Raw genomic sequence first — 24628 nt, 5'->3', positions numbered from 1 at the left:
CTGCGTGCCTTTGGGACAGGCTCTCTGGGCTTCACTCCACCTCTGTAGGTGGGGCCTTGACATGCAGATCAGTCCACACCCACAAAAGACCCCCAAGAACTTCCAGAATCTCTGGCTCATGGAGGTCCCTGGAGCACATGAAGGAGCTGCTCTGTCCCTGACGGGAGGCCCGGTCTTCGAGGCCGAGCCCGGGGCAGGACCAGGACCATCTCCAATTCCTTCCTGGACTATAGAGAGAAGCCGTGGGTGTGGCCGCTTACAGGCACCTGGGCCGCTCTCCTGGCTCCTGGCCACTCACGCCTGTGGGAACTCACAGGGACCCCAAGGCCTGCAGAGCTGAGCAGAGAGCCCTGCTCTGTCACTCTGCGGGACACAGAATGAGCTGGAAGCTCAAAGGTGTGATGCTGGGATGCTGTCTTAGGTGAGGCCCAGAAGCCCCAAGACAGCTCTGCCCAGGAAGTGGACCCAGGCCCTTGCCCTCTGTGGTGGCCAGGGCCTCACCTGAGGAGGGACGGCTCTGTGGGGAGGGCCACCGGCCACTCACAGACACATTTAGGGGAAATGACCTGGGCTCCCTGAGTGGAGCCTGGGATGCACCAGTCAGCACCAGGTGAGGGCCACAGCCCAGGGCCAGCAGCATGGCAGGGACCAGCCAGGCTCCAGGACCAGGAGCAGATGGCCGCGGGCAGAGGTGGCTGGAGCAGCACTTGCTTCTGGAAAAGATACATCTGGGGTCACTTAGGCACCTGGCTCCCAGGTCTCCTTCCCGGACCCAGGTCCTCCCCTGGCCGTGGTGCACCACGAGGAGGCAACAGCCCCTGGTCCTGAGTCTGTGGAATGTCAAACAGTCCACCATCAGCACAGCCCAGTGACACCTGGCGGGGGGGGGGGGCATTTATTGTTGTGAAGCTGTATGCAGAATGCTGTGGGGGACACGATATGACAAATGACACCCTCCCTCCCCCACAGGATATGATGGTCCAGAGGGAGAGGCGGGCCCCGTCTGACCAGGGCTAAGTCATTTAACACGTGGGCACCTGCAGCACAGACCACTGAACTGCCTGGTGTTCTGTGCTGGCCTGGGGGGAGCAGGGACAGCCACCTGTGCAGATCAGAAGGAACCACGGGCTGTTCCTGGGGACCGTCTGATGAGCTTCACCCAGGGGACACCACAACCCAGGTGACCGGTCTCTGAAAGTTGGAATTTGTTGAGCAATTCCACAGGTGACTTCTCCTCCGGTGTTTTTGATCTCCCATTCCCAGAGCTCACAGGGACGCCCTGATGACAGCTGATGCATGGATACTTCACTAGGCACATGCAGGCTGTCCGTGTGGTGATGTCCACGATGTCCCTGGGCAGTCCTGCACATGGGAGATCGTAGGGCAGTCACCTGGGGACAGATATTGAGGGGGCCTCATTGATACCTTGCAGGCTCAGCAAATGCATCTTTCCAAGGCACGCTGTCCACTGCCCAAGCCGGGGTTTCCTGAGCAGGCCCAGCACCACGCGGCTTCCCTTCCCACATCTTTAAAGCAAACTACCCTGTCTTCGGCACGTTCGAGAAGCACTTGATTTCCCTGGCTGCCCAAGTGCCCTTACTTTCAAGTTCAAACCCCAAAGAAGCAGTGTGATTATTCTTCAAGTTGATCCAGTGCAGAGTAACCGCAAATGCCAGCCCGGGTGACGGTTTCTAATTGAATGTGACTTTCTTCGTTAACGCCTGTCCTTGCCCCCAGCAGCAAACTGACAAGCAGGGCCTGCCTTGTGAGCCAATATGATGTGGCTGATAACCAACAGCTTGTACTAATTTTTCCTGATAATCTCACGGTCCTTTTAATGAGCTCGGTGGCAAACAGGCTACTTCTGGGGCAAATTAATTTGCCCTTGCAAAACAGGGTGTCAGCAATTTTTATTTCCTTTGTGTCTGATGTGTAATGGGCTGTGTTTTCAGTGGAGGTTGATACAACCTAGTGTTTTCAGCTACACTGCAGGGAGGACAAGATTTTGCCAAGAGCAATAAAATCAGCACAACCAGAATTAAAGCAGATGATTGACATTTGGAAGATGGCTTGCTGATGGGTCTCCCATTCTTTTCCACATCAAAGTGCGCTGTAACTGAGAAAGGTCCCAAAGATTGAGTGAGGCAGTCAGAGGCTCGGCCTCTGTGTGACCTGGCCATGGAGAAGCTTAGTGGACAGGGAATGAGACCCCTGCCCCTTTCATGTGCACCTGCCCTCTGTGGTCAGTGACCAGGCTCTTACCTCATGGGCAGGTGTGATGCTGGGGACCTGCCTCAGGCCATTTGCATTGCTGAAGTGATGAGGTGAAGTTCTGGAACACGCGTTGGAAGGAAATATTCTGACTCTTCCATTCTCTTGTTTCCAAAGTATTGTTCCTTCCCAGCCATCAAAGAAATCAAATCCACATTGCCACCAGGTTTGGAAGGGTTTGACCACAGTCTCAGTCATGGCAGATTTCGTCTTTTTTGCTAAACTTTTTTTACTTGCCTTTCTTTAATCAAAGCATGGGATGGAGTTTGGAGCTGGGGGATTCATGGAACCATACTCACAATGGACCCAGCTGGGTGGAAAGGAATTTGTATGGGAAATCACTAGGTTTCAAAGTGTAGCATCCCTAGAATTTTAACTAGGAAATCGCCTGCTTTTAAGTGTTTGGTGAGAGAAGATACAGGATGGCAATGGGTTTCATGAGCAGCAGGTGCTTAGAAGGACCTGGAGGTGCAGCCTGCCATCTCAGTGACATGGGAGGCTGGGGCAGGAGGAGACCATGATTCAAATAAAAAAAATGAAAAGGGCTGGGGGTGGGTGTGGCTCATAGGAGAGTGCCCGGCCCCGCGCTCAATCCCAGGGTTATAAAAGGAAAATAAAAAGACTGACTTTCGTGGTAGAAGGAGGTCTTTCCGCAGACACCAGCAGAAAGCGCAGGTGGGGTTCTACCTGCTGTTTAATTTCATCGGAACCAGTTGAGGACGGGGAGCTTCCTCCGCAGCCGCTCTGTGCTGTGCTGGGTGAACCCCTCTGGCGTGGCTGGCGGTGTCTGGACCATGGCTTCTACAGGGCAGCAGGGAAGGGTGGCCTGGGAGCTGAAGGGCCACGTGTCAGGGGCGTGGGCCAACTCTTTTTGGCTCATGATTGGCAACTTGGGGCACCCAGCGTTGGACAACTTGCACAGGAAGTGCCTGTCCTGTCTGAGCCAAAGTCGGCTTCATTGCTCTTAGCTTGGATTTAAAAGCAGCAAACCACATAGGTACCGTACTCTCAGGCAGAGAGGCTTGGGATTCCTTATAATTAAGGGAAAGCTGGGTTTTTAGTAGATGTTTTCAAAATCAGCCTAGACAGTAGGATAAATGTTGCTTTTTGGCCCCAATGACGCAGACTGTTCCAGGGACACGCAGCCTGCACGCCCCATTCTGTTGGGAGGTGGAATTCCAGCTCTCCAGGTCACCCCATTCAAGGCCAGCATGTGGGCCAGCCCTCTGGGTCCTGAGTCTTCCCCAGGGGCTTTGGTCAAAGGGATTTTGAGAAAAATATGGCCCCTCTCAGCTGCCCTCGGGGTGTGTGGATGTGGTGTTCAGTCTTTATGTGGGCAAGAATAAAGCAGTCTTTGAACATTTTCAGAGTGTCCCCAGCTCTGCCTGTCTCAAGAACCCGGGGCCAGAGTTCAGGCTCAACAGGAAACAGAGGTCAGGTTCCTTGTGCTGTCTCTCGGCTCTGCTGTTCCTCAGAACACAGGGACCTAATTCCCGCTTGGATGACTGTGACGATGCCCAGATCCTCTTGAGAGCAGCATCCCCAGGTTGGGATAAACAGCAGTTTGTGATGCTATAAATAGAACAAGATGAAACTTTTGATCTAAGGTTTTCAGGTCGCTTCACAATGTCATTTACCTACCCTTGCCTTTCTCTCGCTATCATTTTTTGGAAGGATGGATATAAATAAACTGCTCTCTTTGCTTCGTGGCTTGGTCACCTGAAAACCCAGAATCTGAAGTCAATTCCCAGCAAGAGAAATTGTGCCTTGCCACATACAGTAGGTCTAGAATGAGTCTCTGTGTTCCGGTCTGACTCAGGATGTGGCCGTGGCTGCGCGGTGCCTGCCAGGGTCTCTCACTCAACTGAGACGAGCATCTCTTCTGGTGCACATGAGTCGCGCCTGTGCCCTAAAGACACTGCTGTAAAATAAGGACGGGGCTCAGAGACAAGGGATGAAGGTGGATGATTGTCACACACCAAAGGGTGGCCTCGATGCGTCTCCTCTGTGGCTTTGCTGAGCAATGCAGCAATCTCCCTGGTTTCACACGACTTCACGACACACAGTGATCAGTGTGTGTCACACCAGGAGTGTTAACGAGCACCCAGATGTGCACAGATAAATAAGGTAACTAAGTGTGCCTTTGTATTTTGTGGACATATATTTATAAATTTATAACACAAATGTCAATATGATGTTGGTGAATGAATGCATCTTTCTTTTTCTCTTTCCTGGTGCTGGGGATGGAGCCCAGAGCCTTGCACACATCTTTGGACGGCCCAATGTCTTCAATGGCCTTTTGACTGGCCACCTAGCACAAGCACTCTCCATGTCTACAGTGACATACAGTGATGTAGAATGACTACCATTGACAAGTGGATTTTCACTTAGCCTCGTGAAATGAGAAATGATTTTCTGGCATTTTGACCATTCTCAGGTTAAAGCAGAACAATGTTATAATTTTAGGGCATATGTATTTTTTTTTTCCAAAAAGTAAACCCCCAATTAGTACTTTCAAAATTTCTGGTTTCTCATTGAAAAACAAGAAAGACAAAAAAAAAAAATCAGGGCAAATACTACTGAATTAATATTTGCTTTTGTTAGCTTCTTTTTGCTGCTGTCACCAAAAGACCTGGCAAGAACAATTAGAGAGGGAAAAGTTTATTTGGGGGGCTCACAGATTCAGAGGTCCCTGTCCATAGGTGGCCGGCTCCATTCCTTGGGCTCCAAAGACATGGCTGAAGCGTGTGACTCAGGAAAGCAGCTATGGCCCTGGCACCAGGAAGCAGAGAGCTCAGCTAAACCAAGACAAAGTGAACCCCAAAGGCAAGCCCCCCGGGAACTCCCTCCCTCTGGCCACACCTGCCTGCTTACAGTTTTAATCCCTATCAGGGCATTAACACACCCTCAGGTGAAGACTCATAACCCAGCCATTTCGCCTCTAAGCTCTCTTGCATTGTCCCACACATGAGCTTTTGCGGGGACACCTCACATCTAAACCAGGGCAATAATTTTTTCCATGTTTTTCATAGGTGCATTATGGTCGTGCATGGCGGTGGGGTTTGTTGTCACATATTTGTAGGTGCACACGATATGACGCTATAATGTGGCCAATATCCCTCTCCAGCACTTCCCGCCAATCAAAATCTAAATAATGTTTAAATACCAGATTAATTTTTAAAAGAATGTTGCCAAAGAAGTTCCTTGCAGATGAGTGGCAGGCTTCAATGGGAAAGGTTTTTTTAATTTTTTTTTTAGTTTTTTATTTTTTATTTTTTTTAGAAGAAAACATTGGATAACTTCATGATCCCGGCAGTAATTTGGACCCAGAAAAACACCATAAAACTAAGTAACAGGAAAGAAGCCACTGAACTAAGATTTGGTCCATGTTTATTCCTCCATCCGAGTGAAAAACCAGAACAGAAACCAACAGGATGGCATGTTTCCCCGTGTTGGAGGGACGGGCCTCAGAGGCCAGGTCATTGCCAGCTTGCTCCCGGAGGTAGGGAGTCCGTGGTCCCTGCCAGGGCTCCCCCTTCACCCACTGTCCCCTAGGGAGGGGTCGCCATGTGGGACTCTTGCCCCCGGAACACCGCATTCCATCTAGACAGGACCCAGAAGTAGATACAAGGAATCCGAGGCCAAGTGTGGTCCGGTGATTTGCCCCAAACCAGGCCCCCGTCCAATGGTGGGGGGCGTGAGCCCTGTGGACCCTGCAGGGGCCCAGTTGTGCTCTGGATGCAGGCCTCAGGCCACGCCCCGACCACGCCCTTGACCATGCCCTTGACCACGCCCCGCCTGAGTTCCTGTGGGCCCCTTCCCTGCCTTTCCTGGGTGAGGGCTCCCGAGTGGCCACGTGATCTGTTTTGTTGAATTCGGAGCCTGCACCCACCGATTGAACACAGTTCTGAACAAAACCCACCCCATTCGTTTGTTTTCCTCCCTGCAAACCATCTTCCCAGTGGGTTCCATTCGGTTTGAAGAGCCTTGATTCAACTGGAGGACGGAGGAGAACAGAGCCCCCTCTTCAAGTTCAAGGTCAATCAGGGTGTCAGTTCCCTGTTGAGCCATCAGAGAAAGGCGTCCTGGGACCGGGCTGCAACCCAATATCCTCGACATCCCCCTCCTCCAGTGCCTCGGACGTTCTTGTCGCCTCCAGTCAGCAGCTGTCAGATGTGTGAAGAATGACAGAATCGCACTCATTTTGGGGTCTCAGGCTAGGAGCACTTGAGCATGTTAATATCAATTAAAAAATCCAACACCCATCTGCTGAGGTGACATTCAAAGAGTCAGGTGTAAATGCTTGCTTGGTTATCTGGATGTATTTTAGACACTTGCTTTGAAAAGTTACCCCTGTGACTGGGACTCAAAAAGAAACTTCCAGAATGAATGTATCACCCATGTGATGTAGGCTATGGAGAAAAATCTGTAGCACGATTTTTAAAACTGGCTCATAATAATTGCACGGGTATTTATGGGGTAGAGTGTGATATTTCAATACCTGTATACAATGTGTAATGATCAGATCGGGGTAATCAGCATATCTGTCACCTCAAATATGTATCATTTCTTTGAGTTGTGGCAACATTCAAAGTCCTCTCCACTAGCTCTTTTGAATTATGCAATGAATTGTTGTTAACCAGAGTTACCCTACTGTGCTTCAGAATATTAGAAGGTATTCCTCCTGCCAGGCACAGCGGCACATGCCTGTAATCCCAGCAGTTTGGGAGGCTGAGGCAGGAAGATCGCAAGTTCAAAGCCAGCCTCAGCTACTTAGTGAGGCCCTAAGAAATTTAGTGAGAGCCTGTCTCAAAGAATAAAAAAGAGCTTGAGGTGTGGCTCAGTGGTTAAGTACCCCAGGATTTAATCCCTTGTACAAAAAAAAAAAAAAAAAGAAGAAGACCTTATTCCTCCTGGCCACCTGCATCCCCATACCTGTTAAGCATCCTCCCTGTCCCCTCCCCTCCCCCACCCTCCTTGGCATTTGGTAACTACTGCTCTACTCTCTGCTTCCGTGAGATTGACTTTTCCAGCTTCCACATGTGAGTGGGGTCTTATTTGTCTTTCTGAGCGGTATAAGTTCTGAGTAATTCCCCTCACGTACGTGAGCTCACCTGTGTGTGTTCAAACCTTGACAGTCTCAGGTGTGTGAGCAAAGTCCTGTGGATGCAGCATGGCTGTGCTGACCCCAGCCTCCGATCAGAGGCTGTGCCTCCAATACCTGTAGCTCCCCTAGCCCCTGAATCCATTGCTCTCGAGGCCTGCTCCTCCACGTGTGGTCCTTGGGCCAGCAACAGGGCATCCCCAGGAAGTGTGTTGAAGATGCTGAATCCCAGGCTGGACCCAGGCCTACCACGGAACCTGCATTTGTCAGAGAGGCTGGGGATCTGGCTGTCCATGGGTACTCAGGAGCCTCATGCTGCTTTGGGGCCTGGGCAGGGATAATGTCCTCTCCCATTCCCTGGGCAGCACCTGTCTATGGCTCCCCACATCACTCGGGTGACTTAGTGATGAACATGGCCAGGGCTGAGTACTTTAAGACTTCTTGGACTTCCTGAGGTTAGTTAGCATGGTCTCTGTGCTATCTTTTTGCTTTCTTTCTTTCTTCAGTACCTGGGCCCATGCATACTGGGCAGTCACTCTTCCACCGAGCCACACCCTGGACCTTGGGTGCTGCTTCTATGGTATGGCATCCTTGGTTGGTGGCCTTACCACTTTGTTTACTAAGATCTTCTTTGGAAAGAAGGAAAATTTCAGATGGATCGGGTTTCAGCAGCTGAGAAGCAGGGAAGCTTTCCTGATCCAGCCCTATGTGAGGCAGAGTCCGTAGGCCTCTGAGGATTCTCTCTGGGCACAAGATGGCCCTGTCCAGTCTGTCCTCATCCCTAACAGGGAATTTTAGCAGAATATTTGGAACTGAACTATAATTGTACCTTCAATTCCAGCGGTAGCAAGCTTGCAAACATATTCTGTGTGATAAGACAAGCAAATTTCCCCCAAGAAAATCTGGATGAAAAATATTTTAAAAACATGTCAGAATTTGGTTGATTTCTCTGATTTAAGGATGCTGATCCATAGTATCTTGTGTGGGGTGGGGATGGGAGGATTAAATGAACTCTAGATAGGGCAGAGGGGAAAGGGGGAGGGGGAGGAGGGGTCATGGGGGCAGGAAAGACGGTGGAATGCGATGGTCATCATTACCCTAAATACATGTAAGAAGACACCAAGGATGTGACTCTACTTTGTGTACAACCAGAGATGTGGAAAATTGTGCTCTGGGTGTGCAATAGGAATTGTAATACATTCTGTTGTCACATAAAACAAATCAAAATTAAAACGATAAATAAAATCATGTCAGGATGAGGAGAGCATGGAGGGGCGGAGATGAGGAAAGAAGGATTTATTATAAAAGAAATTATAAAAGAACAGGCCAAAACTCCCCCGTGGAATTGCCAGCTCCAGCCCTTCTCTTGGAGAAGTCCACCTCAACATGTCCTTCTCTTTTGAAATAAACCTGCTGCTTGCTACTGCTCCTTCTACGCTCTGTTCTTCAATTCTTTTTTTTTTTTTTAATTGGTTGTTCAAAACATTACAAAGCTCATGACATATCATCTTCCATACATTTGATTCAAGTGGGTTATGAACTCCCCTTTTTTACCCCAAATACAAGTTGCAGAATCACATCGGTTACACATCCACATTTTTACATAATACCATATTAATGACTGTTGTATTCTGCTACTTGCTGAACGAGGAGACAGTGAAGCCAGCCCCCCTAGGCTGTAACAAGGTCACCTTGACTTTTTATCTCCCTGACTAATGGATTTAGAGGCCAGGTGGGTTTTAGGATCCATTGTGCTCTTGGATTTACCTCCTGCTCTCAGCTGGATCCCCTGGGGTTTTCTTAAAGCCTGCTCTTGGCAGCTTAGTGTGGGTTCACAGCCACTCAGACCTTTCCTCTTCCCACCTGCCCAGCGGCCAGCCGCCTGGCCCTCTCCTGTCCCCTCTCACAGGCTCTCTGCTTCCTCTCAGTTTTGAGTCCAGACTCTCCATCTATCAATGGTGGATGGAGCCTCGTGACTGGGAATCTGTTCATCCGCATCGGCTCGAAGCAGGAGTAGAGAGAATAGGGAAGTTTCAGGAAAATCAACCTTGCACTGCTAGTTAAAATGGTTAGTGGGGGTGGGTGCCCACGTGGACCAAGGCTAACTGAGGAGAGGCCACGCCCCCATGGAGACAGATCCCTTGGGCCCAGATGCTCTTCTTGGCCCTCCCTCTCCTGTCCTGGAAGAAAAATCCTGGAAAAAAAAAATCCTCAACTCCACTGTTACCACCCCAAAACCTGAGCCCACTACAGCCCAAATCTAGGCTCTGCAGATTTTATGTGCTGCTGGTAAGAGCGTCCAGCAGTAGAGAGCCCCAGAGGGGAACTCGCAGGGGCTGCAGAGCTGCAGGTCATACTGTGTTGCAGGACATGAGTCCCCAGGGAGGAAAGCTGCTCAGCCTTTTCCACTGGGAGGCAGGGGGACAGAGGGACTCCAGGAATTCCGGCGTGATCCTGAGCCCACCCTGTCCCTTGTGTGGACCAGCAAACACACTCGTGGGCAGCATGTCTCAAGCTGTGTAGAAGTCACCTTTTTGCATGTGGAACAAGTTTTCTATTGCAGAGAGGTTCTCTAAGTGAACAGCTCGTGCAATGAGGGACCCCCCAAATGCAGCTAACTGAGCCAACGTCTGCATTTGGCTCTCAGAAGCAATGCACGCGCCCTACGTAGATGTCAGTGCATTTTTACACTAAAAGATCCATGGGACAGAGTGACACCAGCAGCTGTGCAGATACGGCCCAGCATGCAGGTGACTTATTGCTCCCTGACAACCCAGCAGGGTCCCCTTGCTTCTGGGAGGCCTGGTGCCTTCTGTCTTGTGGCTCCCCTCGGTTCCCTGGGACATGGGACACCTCTGCACCCAGCCAGCAGACAGGCGAAGAATGGAGAAACCTGTGTCTCTGTGTCTCTGGTCCAGGTGTGGCTCACGTCACTTCCCTCACTGCCCACCGGGACACTAGGCCCAGGGCAGCAGCCCTCCGTGGGGAGCCGGTGGCAGAGAGTGGCTTCAACTCCACCATGAGAAGACAGTGCACTGCATTTTGGTCACGGAGGCCATTTCCATCACGCCATAGGTGCTTCTGCGCCGGCTGATAGCGGACTCCTCAGAGGTGTCAAACTCTGAAGCGTGACTGACTGGGTCTTCATGGAGGGTGAATTAGTCCTTGCATTGGGGCAGGCTCGGGAGCAGGACCAAAGACCCCGGGACGGGCTTTGTTCTGCAAAGCCTGCCTCCAGTGTCACTATGGTCTCAAAGGCAAGTTTTAAGAGGGCAAAAGTCAGCCCGGACTGAGCTGCCCAGGAGCAGCTTTGTGGCCTGGTGTCTGGAGACAGGATTGGACCTGGAGTCCTGGCCTCAGCCTGAGCACCCACCAGGCTCTATCTTGGGTCCAGGTCTGACCTCTGTGGGTTCCAGAGCTTCTGACTGTGTACTGCTGGGACGTCCCTGGATTTCATCACTACAATGGAACCTGGAGACAGTCCTGTTCTGCAGCCTCAAAGCACAGATGTACCGAGCTCGTGAGAAGACCCAACCCCATCTCCTTTCTTCTGAGTGCAGGTGCTCAGTGACTTGGGGGCACACAGCTTCTGCCCGGAGACACAGGCGCCTACAAGTAAAAGCCCGACCTTAGGGTCCCACAACCTGGGATTTGCCCAGCTCTGCCTCCCCCAAGAGCATCTGGGCTCGGGCCTCAGTTGCTCATCTGTAAATGGGCAGAATCCCCTGCTTTACAGAGCTGCCTGGGCTGGAGATGCGGGGGCTCCCCACATGGCTGACCTCTCCCCCAGGCGTCCCTTTCTGCTCTCCCACTCCTGTTTGGTCTGTCTTGACTTCTTGGGTGCCTGGGGACGCTTGGTGTGCCTGTTTGAGCTTCTCTTTCTGAGTCTGATGGCCTCCTTTCTGCTGCCCTGCTCCTGCCCCCAGTGTCCTCTGTGGCTCCTGGCCCCTCCACACCAAGCCCAGAGGTCCTTTCTTACAATGGCCCTTCCTTCTCTCTTGGCAAGGGTCTTGCTAAGGACCCCAGCTCCAAGTGTCTTGAAATAAATCCTCTGCCCCATCCTCAGGATCCTGCGGTTGCCTCCCACCCCCAGCTCTGGTCCCTGGATTGCCCACTGCAGGGGTCTGCGTGTCTGGCTGTCCCCTCAGCCTGCTCCCTGGGACTCTTGTGACCCTCCACAGCCCCACCACCCCATCTTCACCCCCCCGTGTGAATCCTGGAGCCTCTCCTCTGCACACGGCTTCCGCGGAGACAGCGGAGACATCGGGCTCTTTCCGTGGTTTTCTTTTTAGACAGTCCCCATCTCTGGGAGGTGGCTAGGACATGGACGGGGTTCCACGTCTCTCCTGGACTCTGCCCTGGACTCTGCCCCTCCCCGTCTGGCCTGTTCGTGGTGCTGCCTGCCACACCTCATCTGTCTTGGAATTGCAGTGGGTTCTGTGACCCACACCCCTGGTCCCTGTCCCAACACATGCTAATCTAGCTGGCTGTTGTCCTGTGAGGGCAGCCAGGTGTGAGGAGTGGCCATCTGGGGACCACACAGAGCATTGAAGGAGAGGAATCTGTGTGCACATGGGTGGGCTTGGCACTCCTAGTCTAGCCACTCAGGTAAGCCAGTGAGTCTGCTCTGTCCCACGTCCCCAAGGTGGCTTTTAGCTGTAGAGACACCAATATATCTTCCCTAATGAGCGACTCTAAAACCTTAGGAAGCCCTCTGGATTCTGGTTCCTGGGGTTAACAGCCATCCTTCCCTGTCCTGAGAAGGAGTCCACTTGTCCCCTCAGGGCAGCCCGGGGAGGCGGTGACAATTATGTGAGATGCTGTGATCGGGTATGCCGGGTAGTGTTGGGTGACAAAAGTGGGAAACTCAACATGTTCTATCTGTTAGGCTCTTTGGTAGCAAGAAAGAGAAAACTTGAGGTTGCATAAGAGAATTTATGGAGAGACCTGAGACCAGCTCAAAGAACTAAGGGAGGCTTGGGAGGTGAACTCTGGGAAGGAGGGGAGGGGGTCAGCTCCCCGCCAGCCCTGGTCCTAGGGGGAGAGTCCAGCAGAAGCCCATAGATGGGGACATGGCCCATGGATGGCGACGGTGGTGGGCACCCTGTTGTATAGATCCGCAGCACCCTCTGTCCCCAGGCCATGAACGCAAGTGGAGGTGGCCTCAGGAGCGCTGGGCTGGGGGCTTCAAGGGAGCGCGCCTCTCTCGGGAGTCCCCAGTGGGTCAGGAGGAGGAAATGGGAGTGGCTGGTATTTGGAAGGACAGAAAGAGGCCTGTGGGCATGCGGGGTCCCCCTGACCCTTTGAAGCAGGAGACCCAGCCCCTGCCTGGAGGGTGGCCTCCCTGGACACCAGTGAGGGGCTGGTGACTTCCAGTGACAAAACTCACAATCCTGTGCTTTTTTTTCTCTTTATTAAACAGGATCAGGATCTGTTTCCGACTTATGTTGGGACCACAGTGTCCTAAGCTAGTGGCTGCCATGTTCCCACAGAGGTTGAGGGAGACACGATTCATGCGTTTTGTGCGTAGCTCTGGATATCAATTTGGTAGCTGGAGACGTCCTGTTTCCTTCCAAGCCCCTTCGTCCAGTGCCTTCGATCCCACGGATCCAGGAAGGATCTGGCCTGGTGATTGATGTTCAGACACTGCAGGTTTTTTTTTTTTTTTTTTTTTTTTTTTGTGGAGGTTCCTGGGGATTGAACCCAGGAGCACTTGACCCCCGAGCCACATCCCCAGCCCTATTTTGTATTTTATTTAGAGACAGGGTCTCACGGAGTTGCTTAGGGCCTTGCTGTTGCTGAGGCTGGGTTTGAACTTGTGATCCTCCTGCCTCAGCCTCTGGAGCTGCTGGGATGACAGGCCTGGGTGACAATGCCCAGCCACACTGCAGTGTTTAAGAGCCTAAATGCTCTTCTCCCTCAGGTACCAGGACCCAGCCAGAGCTCCGTCCTCCACTCCACCAAAAAGTTCTAACAAATGAAATAAACTTCCCATGTGGGGCCAACCATGGAAACTGTTTGGGCTGACATTCTCCTTTGAAGACTGAGGAGGTCACCTGATTATTATTATTATTATTTCCTGGGTGTTCTCCCACAGGCATTGCACAGCCTCCCTGATGGAGTGACCTGGCTGTCCCCAGGCCCAGCGTCTTGGCCTGGGAGCTGTGAGAACCCATGAGCCCCTTCTGAAGGGGTGCTGGGCTTCCAGGAGCAGCACCTGGGTGCGTGGGGCGTGGGCCAGGCTTCCCTGGTGCCGGCTCACGTAACGCGACCTGAAGACTGGGGGAAGGACGCTCCTTCTGGTGGACAGGACCCAAAGAAACAGAGATGGAACTGGACCACAGTGAGACTCTGCCCAACATCGGCTATTTCCTCAAGTAGTTTGGGGAACTGTCCTGTCCTTTGGGGCCATTAGTAGAGTCCAGTGACATTTCAGGAAGTTGCTACCACTGTTTCTTTCTAAGGAATACAGGAGATGCCACCTTTGGGAGGACTTGGGTGCCTGCTCTGCAGACTGTCAGGGTGTGTCCTGGGGCAGAGGCTGCAGGCTCGATGGCAATGAGGGGCCCTGGGGGACAATGAGGGGCCCTGGGGGACGGAGGGAATGGAAGGGCTGGGAAAGTAAAAACCGGGGAATGCTCCTGGGCTCCTGGGTGGGTAGAATGTTCCCTGAGCTCTCTATAAGACGCAGGACCAACCATTCATCTGCCAAATGCATCGGAGTGAATTGTGCAGGTTTTACCTTGAATTTAAAACTGGAGTTAGAGAGAAGATATTTTAAAATATTTTTCCTCATCATGGGGATGACGTCATGCAGACCTGGGTGTATGCAAATGCCCAGACATTGAGAGTGTCCTTCTGTGGTCCCCCCCCCCACCGGGGGTGGGGAGGCAGGTAGTCTGGGCCGGCCAGGCATGGTCACCTCCCCACTCTCCTTCTTCCTGTACCTCCTCCTCCCCATGGTCACCCCTCCAGCCAATACTTCCTATCTCTGTTTTGCAAAATCCTGTCCCCTCCAACACAGAACTCGGATTTGGCAAAGGTGGCTTATGGGCCAAGGCTTTGAAACAGACCTGCTTTGGATCAGGGCACCATGTGGGTCTTAGGATCAGCTGGCCTGGGGCTACCACCTAAACGTCTCAGATAAGGAAAAGCTGCATGGGTTGGAATGAGAGTCCTGTCTGTGTGACAGGAAGGAGTGACCCTTGTCGCCTCCCAAATAGGGCACCCTTGTTCCCAGACCCTTGGAGCCGATTCGGAAATCGGGCCTGACTCGCGGCTTCTGGCCTTCGCAGTCCACCTTGGTGTGCTATGACACCAGAGGTCAACGTGGGGTGCTCGGGAAGCCTCTTTATTTTGGGTACTGGGGATTGAACCCAGGGGCGCTTGCCCACAGAGCCACATATTGTATTTAGAGACAGGGTCTCACTGAGTTGCTTATGATCCTCCTGCCTCAGCTCCCTGAGCCGCTGGGATTACAGGCGTGTCCACTGCGCGCGTCTGGAACCCTTTTAACTTAACAGGGCCTCCACAGAGGGATTTGCCTTGACCACATCACGGAACCAGGACAGAAGTGCCAACCTCAGTAAATTGAGGATGATCTAGTCACAATTGGCTGGTGAGATGCACTTTGGTGTCCCCTGGGCTTTACCCACGAGCTCCCTTCAGCGCTGGTGCTGTGGGTGGTGAACGACCCAGGATATGGGTGTGAGGTGGCCCCCAGAAGCTCAGGTGAGAGACAAGAAGGTTCAGAGGAGAAATGGCAGGGGTCAGTGATCAGCCCTGGCTGGGGTGAGCTGATGGCAGCTGAGGTGGTGGGTGTGGCTGGGCAGGTGGGCATGGGGCTGGCTCTGGGGTGTGTACTTGCATCGGGCAGCGGGGTCTCTCTCTGCTTCTGGATCACCACGTGAGCTGCTTCCCTCCAGCACACACTCTGCCATGACGTTCAGCCTCACCTTGAGCCCCAAGAAATGAAGCCAGCCTTCCATGGACTAGGACCTCTGAACCCTGAGCTCTTAAATAACTTTCCCTCCTTTAGGGCTGTTCTGGTTAAGGCCTTGGAAGTGCACACAGGTCCACCCGGATCCGAATGTCCTCACGGCTTGCAGCGCCTCTGCCCTACATGGCTGAAGACACCTCAGTGCCCCTCTCTGCCCCATGCATGTCCCCACGGCCTCAAGTCAAGGACGCCTTGGCTAACTGTCACCCAAGTCTGAGCTGGAAATCAGGGCCACCCGCCTGGGCCGGCCTGGCGGGGCTGGGATGTTCCTGGTGCACGCCCTGCAGAAGGCTGGGCTGCTCCACCCAGCAGCTGTCTTCCAGTGTCTCAGTGTGTGGCCCTGCCTGGGGACATGGTGGGGAGTAAGTGACAGCATCCAGGCAGCCCTCAGAGGCCCAATCCTGCCCTGCTTTGCTGTCGGTGGCTTGGGACAAAGTCGCTCTCCATTAGAGACCTGGGGTCTCATCTGCTTACCTCCATCTTCCTACCATGGCTAGTGATCAGAGGTCCAGTCCCAGAGAGATGGTCTGAGTGTGGGTCACTGCTCGCCACTGCTGTGTCTCCTTGGGTGAACTGCTGAACCTCTCTGGGCCTCGCTGCCTTATGGAGCAGACAAAATTCTTCTGTGCTGCAGGACTCCTCGGCCCTGTCTTCCAGGGCAGGGAGGTGGCAGGACAACTCTCTCCTGGTGCAGAGGCCCCTGCGGTTCTGTCTGCCCCTCAGGGCATGTCCCCCAGGTTCCTCTGCCCTTCTTTCTCTGAAGCCAAGTCTGCCTTACCCTGGGGAGTGGGACAGTGAGGGGGCAGAGCCGGCCTCCCCTCCCCCTGGAAGAGCCGCTGCTGAGCCTCCGTGACAGTCCCGGCCCAGGACGCTCACCTGTCACTCCTGCTACTTCAGTGTGGCCCCAAGAGACACTCATCCAGGACAGGGCTGCTGCCCACCGTGGGTCTGATCCTTTCCTGGGCTAGAGATGCGGTCATTTCTGGAGAGGCCGGCAGCAGGGCCGCTGCCCACCATGGTCTGATCCTTTTCTGGGTGGACCAAGTGTCGCGGCCCCTCCTGGGCACTGCGATGCCGAGCAGGTTTGGGACGTCACCTGTTGTGAAGCGCTTGTGCAGTTTCCTGGTGGATTTCCTGGGACGCGGCCCACCAGGCACTGAAGAGCACCTTTGGAGCCTGGTGATCGGCTCTGCGGCACCGGAATGTTCTCGTGAGCTGGGACTGAGTTGGGTTTTCCATGCGTAAGGGGCCTGGTGAAGAGTCCCTGTCTGTCCAGGATTCTGCATGCTGCAATGTGCATCAGGCACGGTCCAGATGTTGAGGAGTAAGCAAGTGAGCGGGGCTCTGCCCTGTGTCACTGTCTCTGCAGAAAAGACAGTTTTTTTTTTTTTAAGAGACCAAATGGGACACCAGGAGCCTGGTCCGGTCCATTCTGAGTCCACGTCCAGGGCTGCTCAGACTGCCAGGCCTGCCCTCCTTGTCCTGGGCCCCCAGGTGACTTCAAACGTGCACACCGGGCCTGGGTGGGCCGACTGCTTGCTGTTCCAAGGTGAAGCCAGCAGCCCTGAGCTGTCCCTGCCTGTCACTCCCCTGGCCTCCCTCCCCTTCCATATTGGGGTGTCCCCTGCTGGGGCCTACCTCCTGGGTGCAAAACTGACCTGTGCTTTTGCAGGAAAGTGCTTCTGGGCTGGCCGGGTTCCTGGCAGGTGGGAACTGGGCCCTGAGCAGAGCAGGCAGCTGGGGGGTCGCCGCGTCCTTCCCTCCACGGCCTGGGTTCTGCTGCCTGCTCCGCAGACGGGGACTTTGGAGGGATGTCCGGAGGCCCTTCTAACTTGCCTTTGCCTATGAAGCCTGGGCGTGAGACCCCACGGAGCATCGTCTGAAGCCCATCAGGAAACCAGACCTCCTGTCAGGCCCCGGAGGTTTTAGAAATGTTTATAAGTGAAATAAAGCAGGGACCATCATGTGCACAGAGTGGACACAGGAGTGGGAAAGGAGGGAGAGAGACAGGAAGGGAGGAGGGAAGGAGGAGGAGCACATGGAGGAGGAGGAGCACGTGGAGGAGGAGGAGGAGCACGTGGAGGAGGAGGAGCACGTGGAGGAGTAGGAGCACGTGGAGGAGGAGTAGCACAGGGAGGAGGAGGAGCATGTGGAGGAGGAGGAGCATGTGGAGAAGGAGGAGCAGGTGGAGGAGGAGACTAGGTAAATGTTAAGCAGAAGCCGGTGGCAGCCGTGCCCCTGGGCCATCTATGGATGACCTCGCCTGCAAAATGAGAAAATCAAAAATGACCTGAGAACAGACTAGAAGTTTCAGGACTACATCACAGAAGGACTTCCTCCTTGGAATGTGCTAAACGTATCCTGGGTGAAATGAGGGTGCTCTGCGGTCGTCCTCCAGGCACATAGTGGACGGGGGGATGGAGGGCAAGGCCATTTCCCTCACGACCCTGTAAGTCCGCCCAGAGGCTGCACAGGCCAGGAGGGGTGGCCTGCAGGCTCAGGGCGATCCTTCCCCTGGCACTCGGCAAATTTTTCTGCGAGAACACATGGGATTTTCTGCTAGAGACGATTCATGTCCTGATCAATCCTGAGAGATCTAAGAGGACAAGGACATCCACCCAACCCCAGACCGCATGGTGGCTTCTCAGTCTGGGACCTGGGGTTGACTAGGAAGGAGTCACTATACCAGTGACCTCCAGGGCTGATTACATTGAACAGAAACCCATGACCACGAAGTCCAGGCCAAGACTTTTAACCCTCCCAGGTGCAGGGAACTAGAGGCAGGGGACAGGCTAGCGGGCAGCGGCCAGCGCTCCCTCAGCCGGTTCCTTCTGCTCACATGTCGCTTCACCGGTGGGTGGCCATGTCCAGCTGTGAGGAGTCAGCAGGGGAATTGCTCTAGGAAGGCTTATTTTGTCTGGCTCCCAAACCAGGGGCTCGATTATTAGGGACAAAGGGGACCAGAGATGTGGGGTTAGGCAGCCAGCCTTCTGTGGGGTGCTCTGGTCTTCGTGGGGCCCGGGGCAGTCTCAGCAGGGTCCTGTGTGGCCTTCTTGGACCTGGAGGCCCATCAGCAGGTAGCAGAGCAGGACGCATTGGCTTCTGCACAGCCAAGACCCTGCTGCTGGGCAGGGACTGGCGGTGACACAGTCCCTCCCAGAGGGGAAGCTGGGACCCTCAGGCCTGGTCCAGCAGGGAGCCCCAGACGTCCCAGGCCTTGGCTGGTGCCTGCGGAGACCCCCTGGTGATAACACCAGGGCCGCTGTCTGTCGGTGACGTGGGGTTGGCACAGGCCCTCCTGGGGGCTGCGAGCTCCGCCGGGCGGGAAGGCTGGGGGTGGGCGCCCACCGCTAAACCATCCCATGTCTTTAAAGACCGAGGTGGAGTCCATGCGGCAGGCACTTGGCCACGTGGAAATGAGCAATTCCACACATTTATGTGACCACGGCGTAAAACCTCTGTGTGGCTCCAAGACCTTCCATTGCCCCAAAGGAAACATGCGTCCATCAGGAGGGGCTCCCTCTGGCCTCCACCAGCACGGGCAACCTGGCTGCTGTCCCTCCACCCTGACCGGCCCCTCTGGAGGAGCACATGGAGGAGGAGGGTGGTCAAGCCCAGCAGTCCTCCAGGTCCGCTGCTCTCCCTGGGCCCAGCTCCAGGGCCCAGCTCCGCCCAGCGGGGATTAAGGCTGCGCCCCTTCTGGTCTGGATCAAATCCCGCCTTTCTGAGCTCATGGCCTCTGACACCCGGTTCAACCCGCAGCTTCCCATCGCCCCACGCGCTGCCCTGCTCAGGCCTGCTCGGCCCCACCACTGTGGCCCTTGACTCGCTCCCTGGGACTGCACGGTGACCACTCGATCCCTGCTGGAACACAGCACGGGCCTGGCCTCCCTGTGGGTCTCTGTCTGAGCCACTCGGACGCCCCTTGCTGTTCGGGATTCACATGCGGCCACTTTTCTGGCTTCATGAGGCCCTGAATTTCAGAACCAATTACAAGTCCGTTGACTTCCAAGTAGCACTGGTCACAGAACAGTACCACCAAGAAAAACCACACCCACCCAACACGCCACACCACACAGGCCAGGAGCTGGCAGGGACGTGCCTCTCAGGGTCACTGCGCAGAGGAAAACCGTCCAGCCTGAGTGGCCAGCGCTGGTCGTGAGGTCTTGCTGTGTGTCCATCATGGCGGCTGATACCCTGAGAGCACCTCTAGCCTCTCTCCTTCTCTTGGGGGCGGTGCAGGTGGAGGGGGTTCAGAAGACACCTGTTTGGATGACGTTTGGCACACACCAAAGCTCCGGCTGCTGGTTGTTGGTTCTTCCATCCAGGGACAAACGTGAAAGGTCACATGTGGGAGGGTATGTGGGTGGGAGGGGATTTTCCCCCCAGGTCCTTTCAGTCTGGTGGGAGGGGTGATGGATTGCAGAGGGATGGCAAGGAGCTCACACAGCACAGGGGGAGGGGGGATGAGGAAGGCCCCCAAGAGGTGACAGGGTACCAGGCGTGGGCACGGGGACACGACCAGTGTTTTCCGTCTGAGACCATGCAAGGGTCAGCCTGGACGGAGGGGTTGCGGGGGCTCTGTGAGGAGGCAGGATCCACCAGAGGGGTCCCCGATGTCACCCGTGGACTGGTAATGACAGAACCTGGCCATCCATCACTACAGACTGTGGTCTCCGTGGCAGTCAGAACCCCCCCCCCCCACACACACCCCACAGCCTCAGGGGACCGAGGGTGCCCGGTTCCCCTGGTGACAACACCTCCCTCCTGGAGGGAGCGTTGTCCCTCTGCTGGCTCTGTCTGCCCTGCGTGCTGATTGTGGAGGGCGGTGTCCCTCCACCTGTGCCCACAAGGAATGGGGGGGCCTTCTCTTTCCCAGTGTCCAATCCCATGGAAGATCACAGGTGGCCAGGCCTGGCCGTCGGGCCCTGAGGAGCTGCCTGTTCTGCCTGGTATCCCGCCTCCCCTTTCTTAACTGAGAACCCTGTCGTCTGGCAGGTGGCCACGTGCACTGTTCCTGGACCAGAGACAAGATGACCACAGTGTCAGGTGTGGCCTGCGGGCCCAGCCACCTCCCCAGCTTATCCACCCCCCACCTGTGCTGTGCTGGGGACCCCCATGACCAGGCCTCCTCTACCTCTGCCTGGGAGGCTGAGGCTCAGGCACTTCCTCAAGGCCACTGGGCTGGGAGCCAGGTTCCAGCCAGGTGACAGCTGCAGTGGGTCATCAGATCCAAGGCTGTGTGTCCTCACCCAAGTGGGGGGCCACTCAGCTGGTGGCCGAGCTGGGGAGGGGGGCGGGCGGGGGTGGGCACATCCTTTGAGGAACGCAGAGGAGGTGGCCTCACTGGGGAGGCTGGGTGGGCAGGGGGGGGACCGTGCAGGGCTGAGCCCCAGCCTGGGGACTTCCTCTCAGGCCCTTGGCCAGAGGCTTCTGTTACACACTGAACCCGCGGTTCCCATGAAGGGTCGCTAGAGATGAATGTAGTCAGTCTGTCAGGCTCCCGCCTGAGGGGATCCCACAGCCCGTCTGTGGCCACAGCAGGAGTGAATTCCTTTCAATGCTGTTAGAGTCTTGAATCTTGGGCACTTAACCACTGAGCCACATCCCATCCCTTTTTATATTTTTATTTAGAGGCAGGGTCTCCCTGAGTTGCTTAGAACCTCATTAAGTTGCTGAGGCTGGCCTTGAACTCAAGATCCTCCTGCCTCAGCCTCTCTCACTGCTGGGATGACAGATGTGTGCCACTGTGACCAGCCAAGTGTGTGTTCTTCTCATGCTGTGTGACAGAGTGACTTAGACAGCCTTCATCTGTAGGCTCTCAGTTCCATCAGTCAGAAACCAGGCTGTCGGTTCAGGGTCTCGCAGACCAAAGTGGAGGTATGGAGGCCGGGGCTCGCTCCTGGAGGTTTTGGAGGAAAACCCACCTGCAAGCTCCCTTGTCAAAGCCAACTGCTCCCCTCAAGCCATCCGGCCTCACCCCTTCCTCCTCACCACCAAATTCCCTCTGGGAGAAAGCCTGGGCCTGAGGCTGAGGCCCTGCCCTGGAACCTTCCAGAAGTCCCACGGTAACACATGGCTGTGGAGGGAACCACTCCAGAGCAGCAAAGGGGGCATGGCCGTGTTTCTAAATGAGTTTGGTTTCTTGCATTCCTTCCTGCTGTTGCTTTTCATATTTATTTGTTTGTTTATTTCTGAGTTGGCCAAGGAGCGACTTCATGCACAAGGTCAAGGCTGGCCTTCCCCACACAGGACAGACAGGATGGCATGAAGATTTCTGGGGGTCACTGCACTTCTGCCGCCTGAGATCTGTCCCCATGGAGGACAGAGGTGAGACGCTGCCTCTGGCCCCAAACAATACACACGGCAGCCGGGCACCGTGGTGCACACCTGTCATCCCAGCAGCTCTGGAGCCTGAGGCAGGAGGATCTCAAGTTCAGAGCCAGCCTCAGCAACTTCGTGAGGCCCTAAGAAACTTAGGGAGACCCTGTCTCAAAATAAAAAATAAAAAACCTGGGGTTGCCGGTCAGCGGTTAAGCCACCTGGGTTCAGTCCCAGAACCATGACAAACAATTAAAAAAAAAAAATCCAAAACACACTGCAGACAAAGATGTTCCTAAACTCCAGCAAAGCAGCAGGCTTTGCGCCTTCCTGGGAAAAAAATAACCCCAAAACGAAACTGCAAGGGACTCAGGTTTGACCAAGTGGCTGACTTTGATAGGGAAAGCAAACACTTGGTATCTGCCCAGCAGGAAGATGCCCTGATTTTGCTGGTTCCGCTCTCGGTGGGGTGGGGGTGGGGCCCTCCAGGCCCAGCTGGCCACACAGACGTGGCTCTGCCCTGGGAGGCTCCACAGATCTGCTGGGTGACACATGGAGTCTGCTCTCCCCTCTGCTTTTCATAATTCAAAAAATGCCCAGTGGGGAGACTGCCCCGCCCTCCGCATCATTCAAAAGAAAACTGGAGGCAGGCGGCCACCGCGCCTGCACAGAAACACGTGTCAACCCTTTCAGAAGCCCCAGTGCCAAGCCAGAGCGTCTCACCCCGGGGGACTGGGCTGAGCTAGTCCAGCTCAGTCTTGAAATCTGTCGGATGCAGACAAGAGACAGGTCTCCAGAGCCGAGGACCAGCACAGCAGCCCTGGTCAGCAGCTCTGCAGAGGTGCTGGTGTCGGACGCTGGGACTTGTGATATCAGGGGACGGGGAGGAAGAAAGCAGCCCGGAAATGGGTGTTCGCAGGGCACAGCAAACCCCAGCGCCTTAAAGAGTAACGAGCCCATTTCTCATTCTTTTCCCTTCCCCGGAACTTTCACAGCGCCCTGCACAATTTCAGCATGTACTTGACATTCAAATGCACGTACCATCATGCATCTCATTTCTCGGTGGTTCCCAAGTCGCCTAAATAAAGCATTTCCCAGGGTAGGGATCCCGGGGGTTAGGACCTGGGAGCAGCCCTGGGACCTCTCTGCCTGGGTCAGGAAGGCTGCTCTTTCCGGAAGGGCGGCAGAGGCCCTGGGAACTGGACCAGCCCAGCTCACAAGTATGAAGAGAATGCAGGGGGAGGAAGTGGCGGCTGAGAGTCAGCATGAGTCATCGTCCCAATGAGAATGAGGGCCGAGGTGTGCGCCTTTTTTTTTTTTTTTTTTTTGGTCTTGATTGCGTGGACATCACTGGGAATGGAGGGAGCCGGTGGTGACTGTACCGCTCGGTGGTCAGTTTTAAAGCAGCGCTCCGTGCGGGCAGGCTGGGCCTGAGCATGACTTTGTTCCCCGGGAAGGAATAGCCCTCAGCTTCTCCCTGGTGAGTATGTGCCTGTCATTTATCCTCATTGCTCATGGTGCGTCCTGGAGTGGACGTGGGTTTTGGGAGACGTTGAGGGTCTGTGCGTCTGGAGAAGTGGCTCTCTGCCCCCCAGCCCGGGGCTGCTGGGTTTGGGCTGGGCTCTTGGAGGAGGTGTTTGGTGGCTCACTGTGATAGCATCTTGCTGTCTTGGAGGGAGACTGGAGAGGAGGTGCTTGGCTGGACAGGAGCGGTCAGGCTGCTCCCAGGGCACAGAGGTTCCGAGGTGGAGGTGTCTGGATTTTGTGCAAGCCCCGGAGCTGGGCCGTTGGCTTCCGCTTCTCTAAGGCTTGGAGGAAGGAGCCCTGGAGCAAATTGTGGCCTCTGGTCCCCGCAGCCCAGGCAGAGCTGCCCGGCTTCGGTGCAGTGTCCACAGGAAGAGGGTGGAGGCTGTTCTTCCTTCCCTGGACCCGATGAATGAGTCCAGGGGCTTATTTTATGTCCTTTCCTTCCCTTGGATGCTGAGAGTCACAAAGTGGTAAAATCAGGAAGGAAAGAAGCTGTGGGGCCAGGGCCAGGGGTGGACGAGGGTCCAGGAGGGCTGGGGGCTGAGTGGCCTGACAGCGAGCAGCCCCTATTTGGCTGGCTTTACTGCCAAGTGACACCAGGAAGCCTTCTTTTAATGTCACCCTGTTACTGTAACTGGGACAGTGGAAATGTCATAAATACCTTGTGATAAACACTTTTCGAATTTGCCTAAGAGGCAGCCCCAGGCCAGCAAGCATGACAGGCAGCTTTTTCAGAGCCACCTCTGGCTCTGAGTGGCAGCTTCCTGGGTTGACAGTGACTCAGCAGCGACTTTCTGAACCTGGGGGTGCTTCTAGGGCTCAGCTGCTGGGTCCTGGTTGACACTGCTGCCACCGCTGCTGGGGGCCTGGGGCCCCCGCTGCAAGGCGCCAGCTCAGGGTCTGGTGGTGGAGGTGGGGACGTCGCCTCCCGTGGCCGGAGCTGGTGACTTCTAGGCCCCCCTTGAGGATGTGGCTGAGCAACAGTGATGAACGAGCCCTCAGGCTGCGCCCGCGTCCTGGCCACCGGCTGTCTGCGGGTCACACGTATTGAGGGGTCGGGCAGGAGGGTCAGCGAGGCCGGAACCTCGAAGCTGGACAGGTGACACGTGGGTGGGAGGTGAGGTGGGCCTCAAGTCAGAGGGCCGCGGTCCAGGAGGGAGGCTTCCCTGGTGTGGGCTGGGCTTTGCCTGGGCAGTCCTGGGGCACAGCAGCCCTGGGACACGCAGCCCTGGGTCACGCTCAGCCCTGGGACATGACAACCCTGGGACACGCAGCCCTAGGGCACACAGCCCTGGGACACAGCAGCCCGGGGTTCTGTTTGGTGGCCCTGGTGGTTTTCTGAGGGCAGATAAGGCTGGGTGGGGTCCCAGCTCGGGTCACAGGCCCTGCCACACCCTGAGGCTGTC

At 55.0% G+C, this 24628-nt stretch overlaps 1 long non-coding RNA gene across 1 annotated transcript in view; it reads left to right on the top strand.

The window, feature by feature from the left end:
* Window positions 1–22763: 22763 nt before the first annotated feature.
* The window catches only part of LOC308632317, a 48719-nt gene continuing 46854 nt past the window's right edge, over window positions 22764–24628 (top strand). The window contains exon 1 of the long non-coding RNA XR_014018510.1: window positions 22764–23175. This is a non-coding gene — a long non-coding RNA (uncharacterized lncRNA). The remainder of the gene's footprint in view (window positions 23176–24628) is intronic.

The sequence above is a fragment of the Spermophilus citellus genome (assembly GCF_964194105.1).
Source record: "Spermophilus citellus genome assembly, chromosome: 13".
NCBI lineage: Eukaryota > Metazoa > Chordata > Mammalia > Rodentia > Sciuridae > Spermophilus > Spermophilus citellus.
Note: the sequence above shows the minus strand (reverse complement) of the source record. Positions and strands in the feature narration are given on the sequence as shown.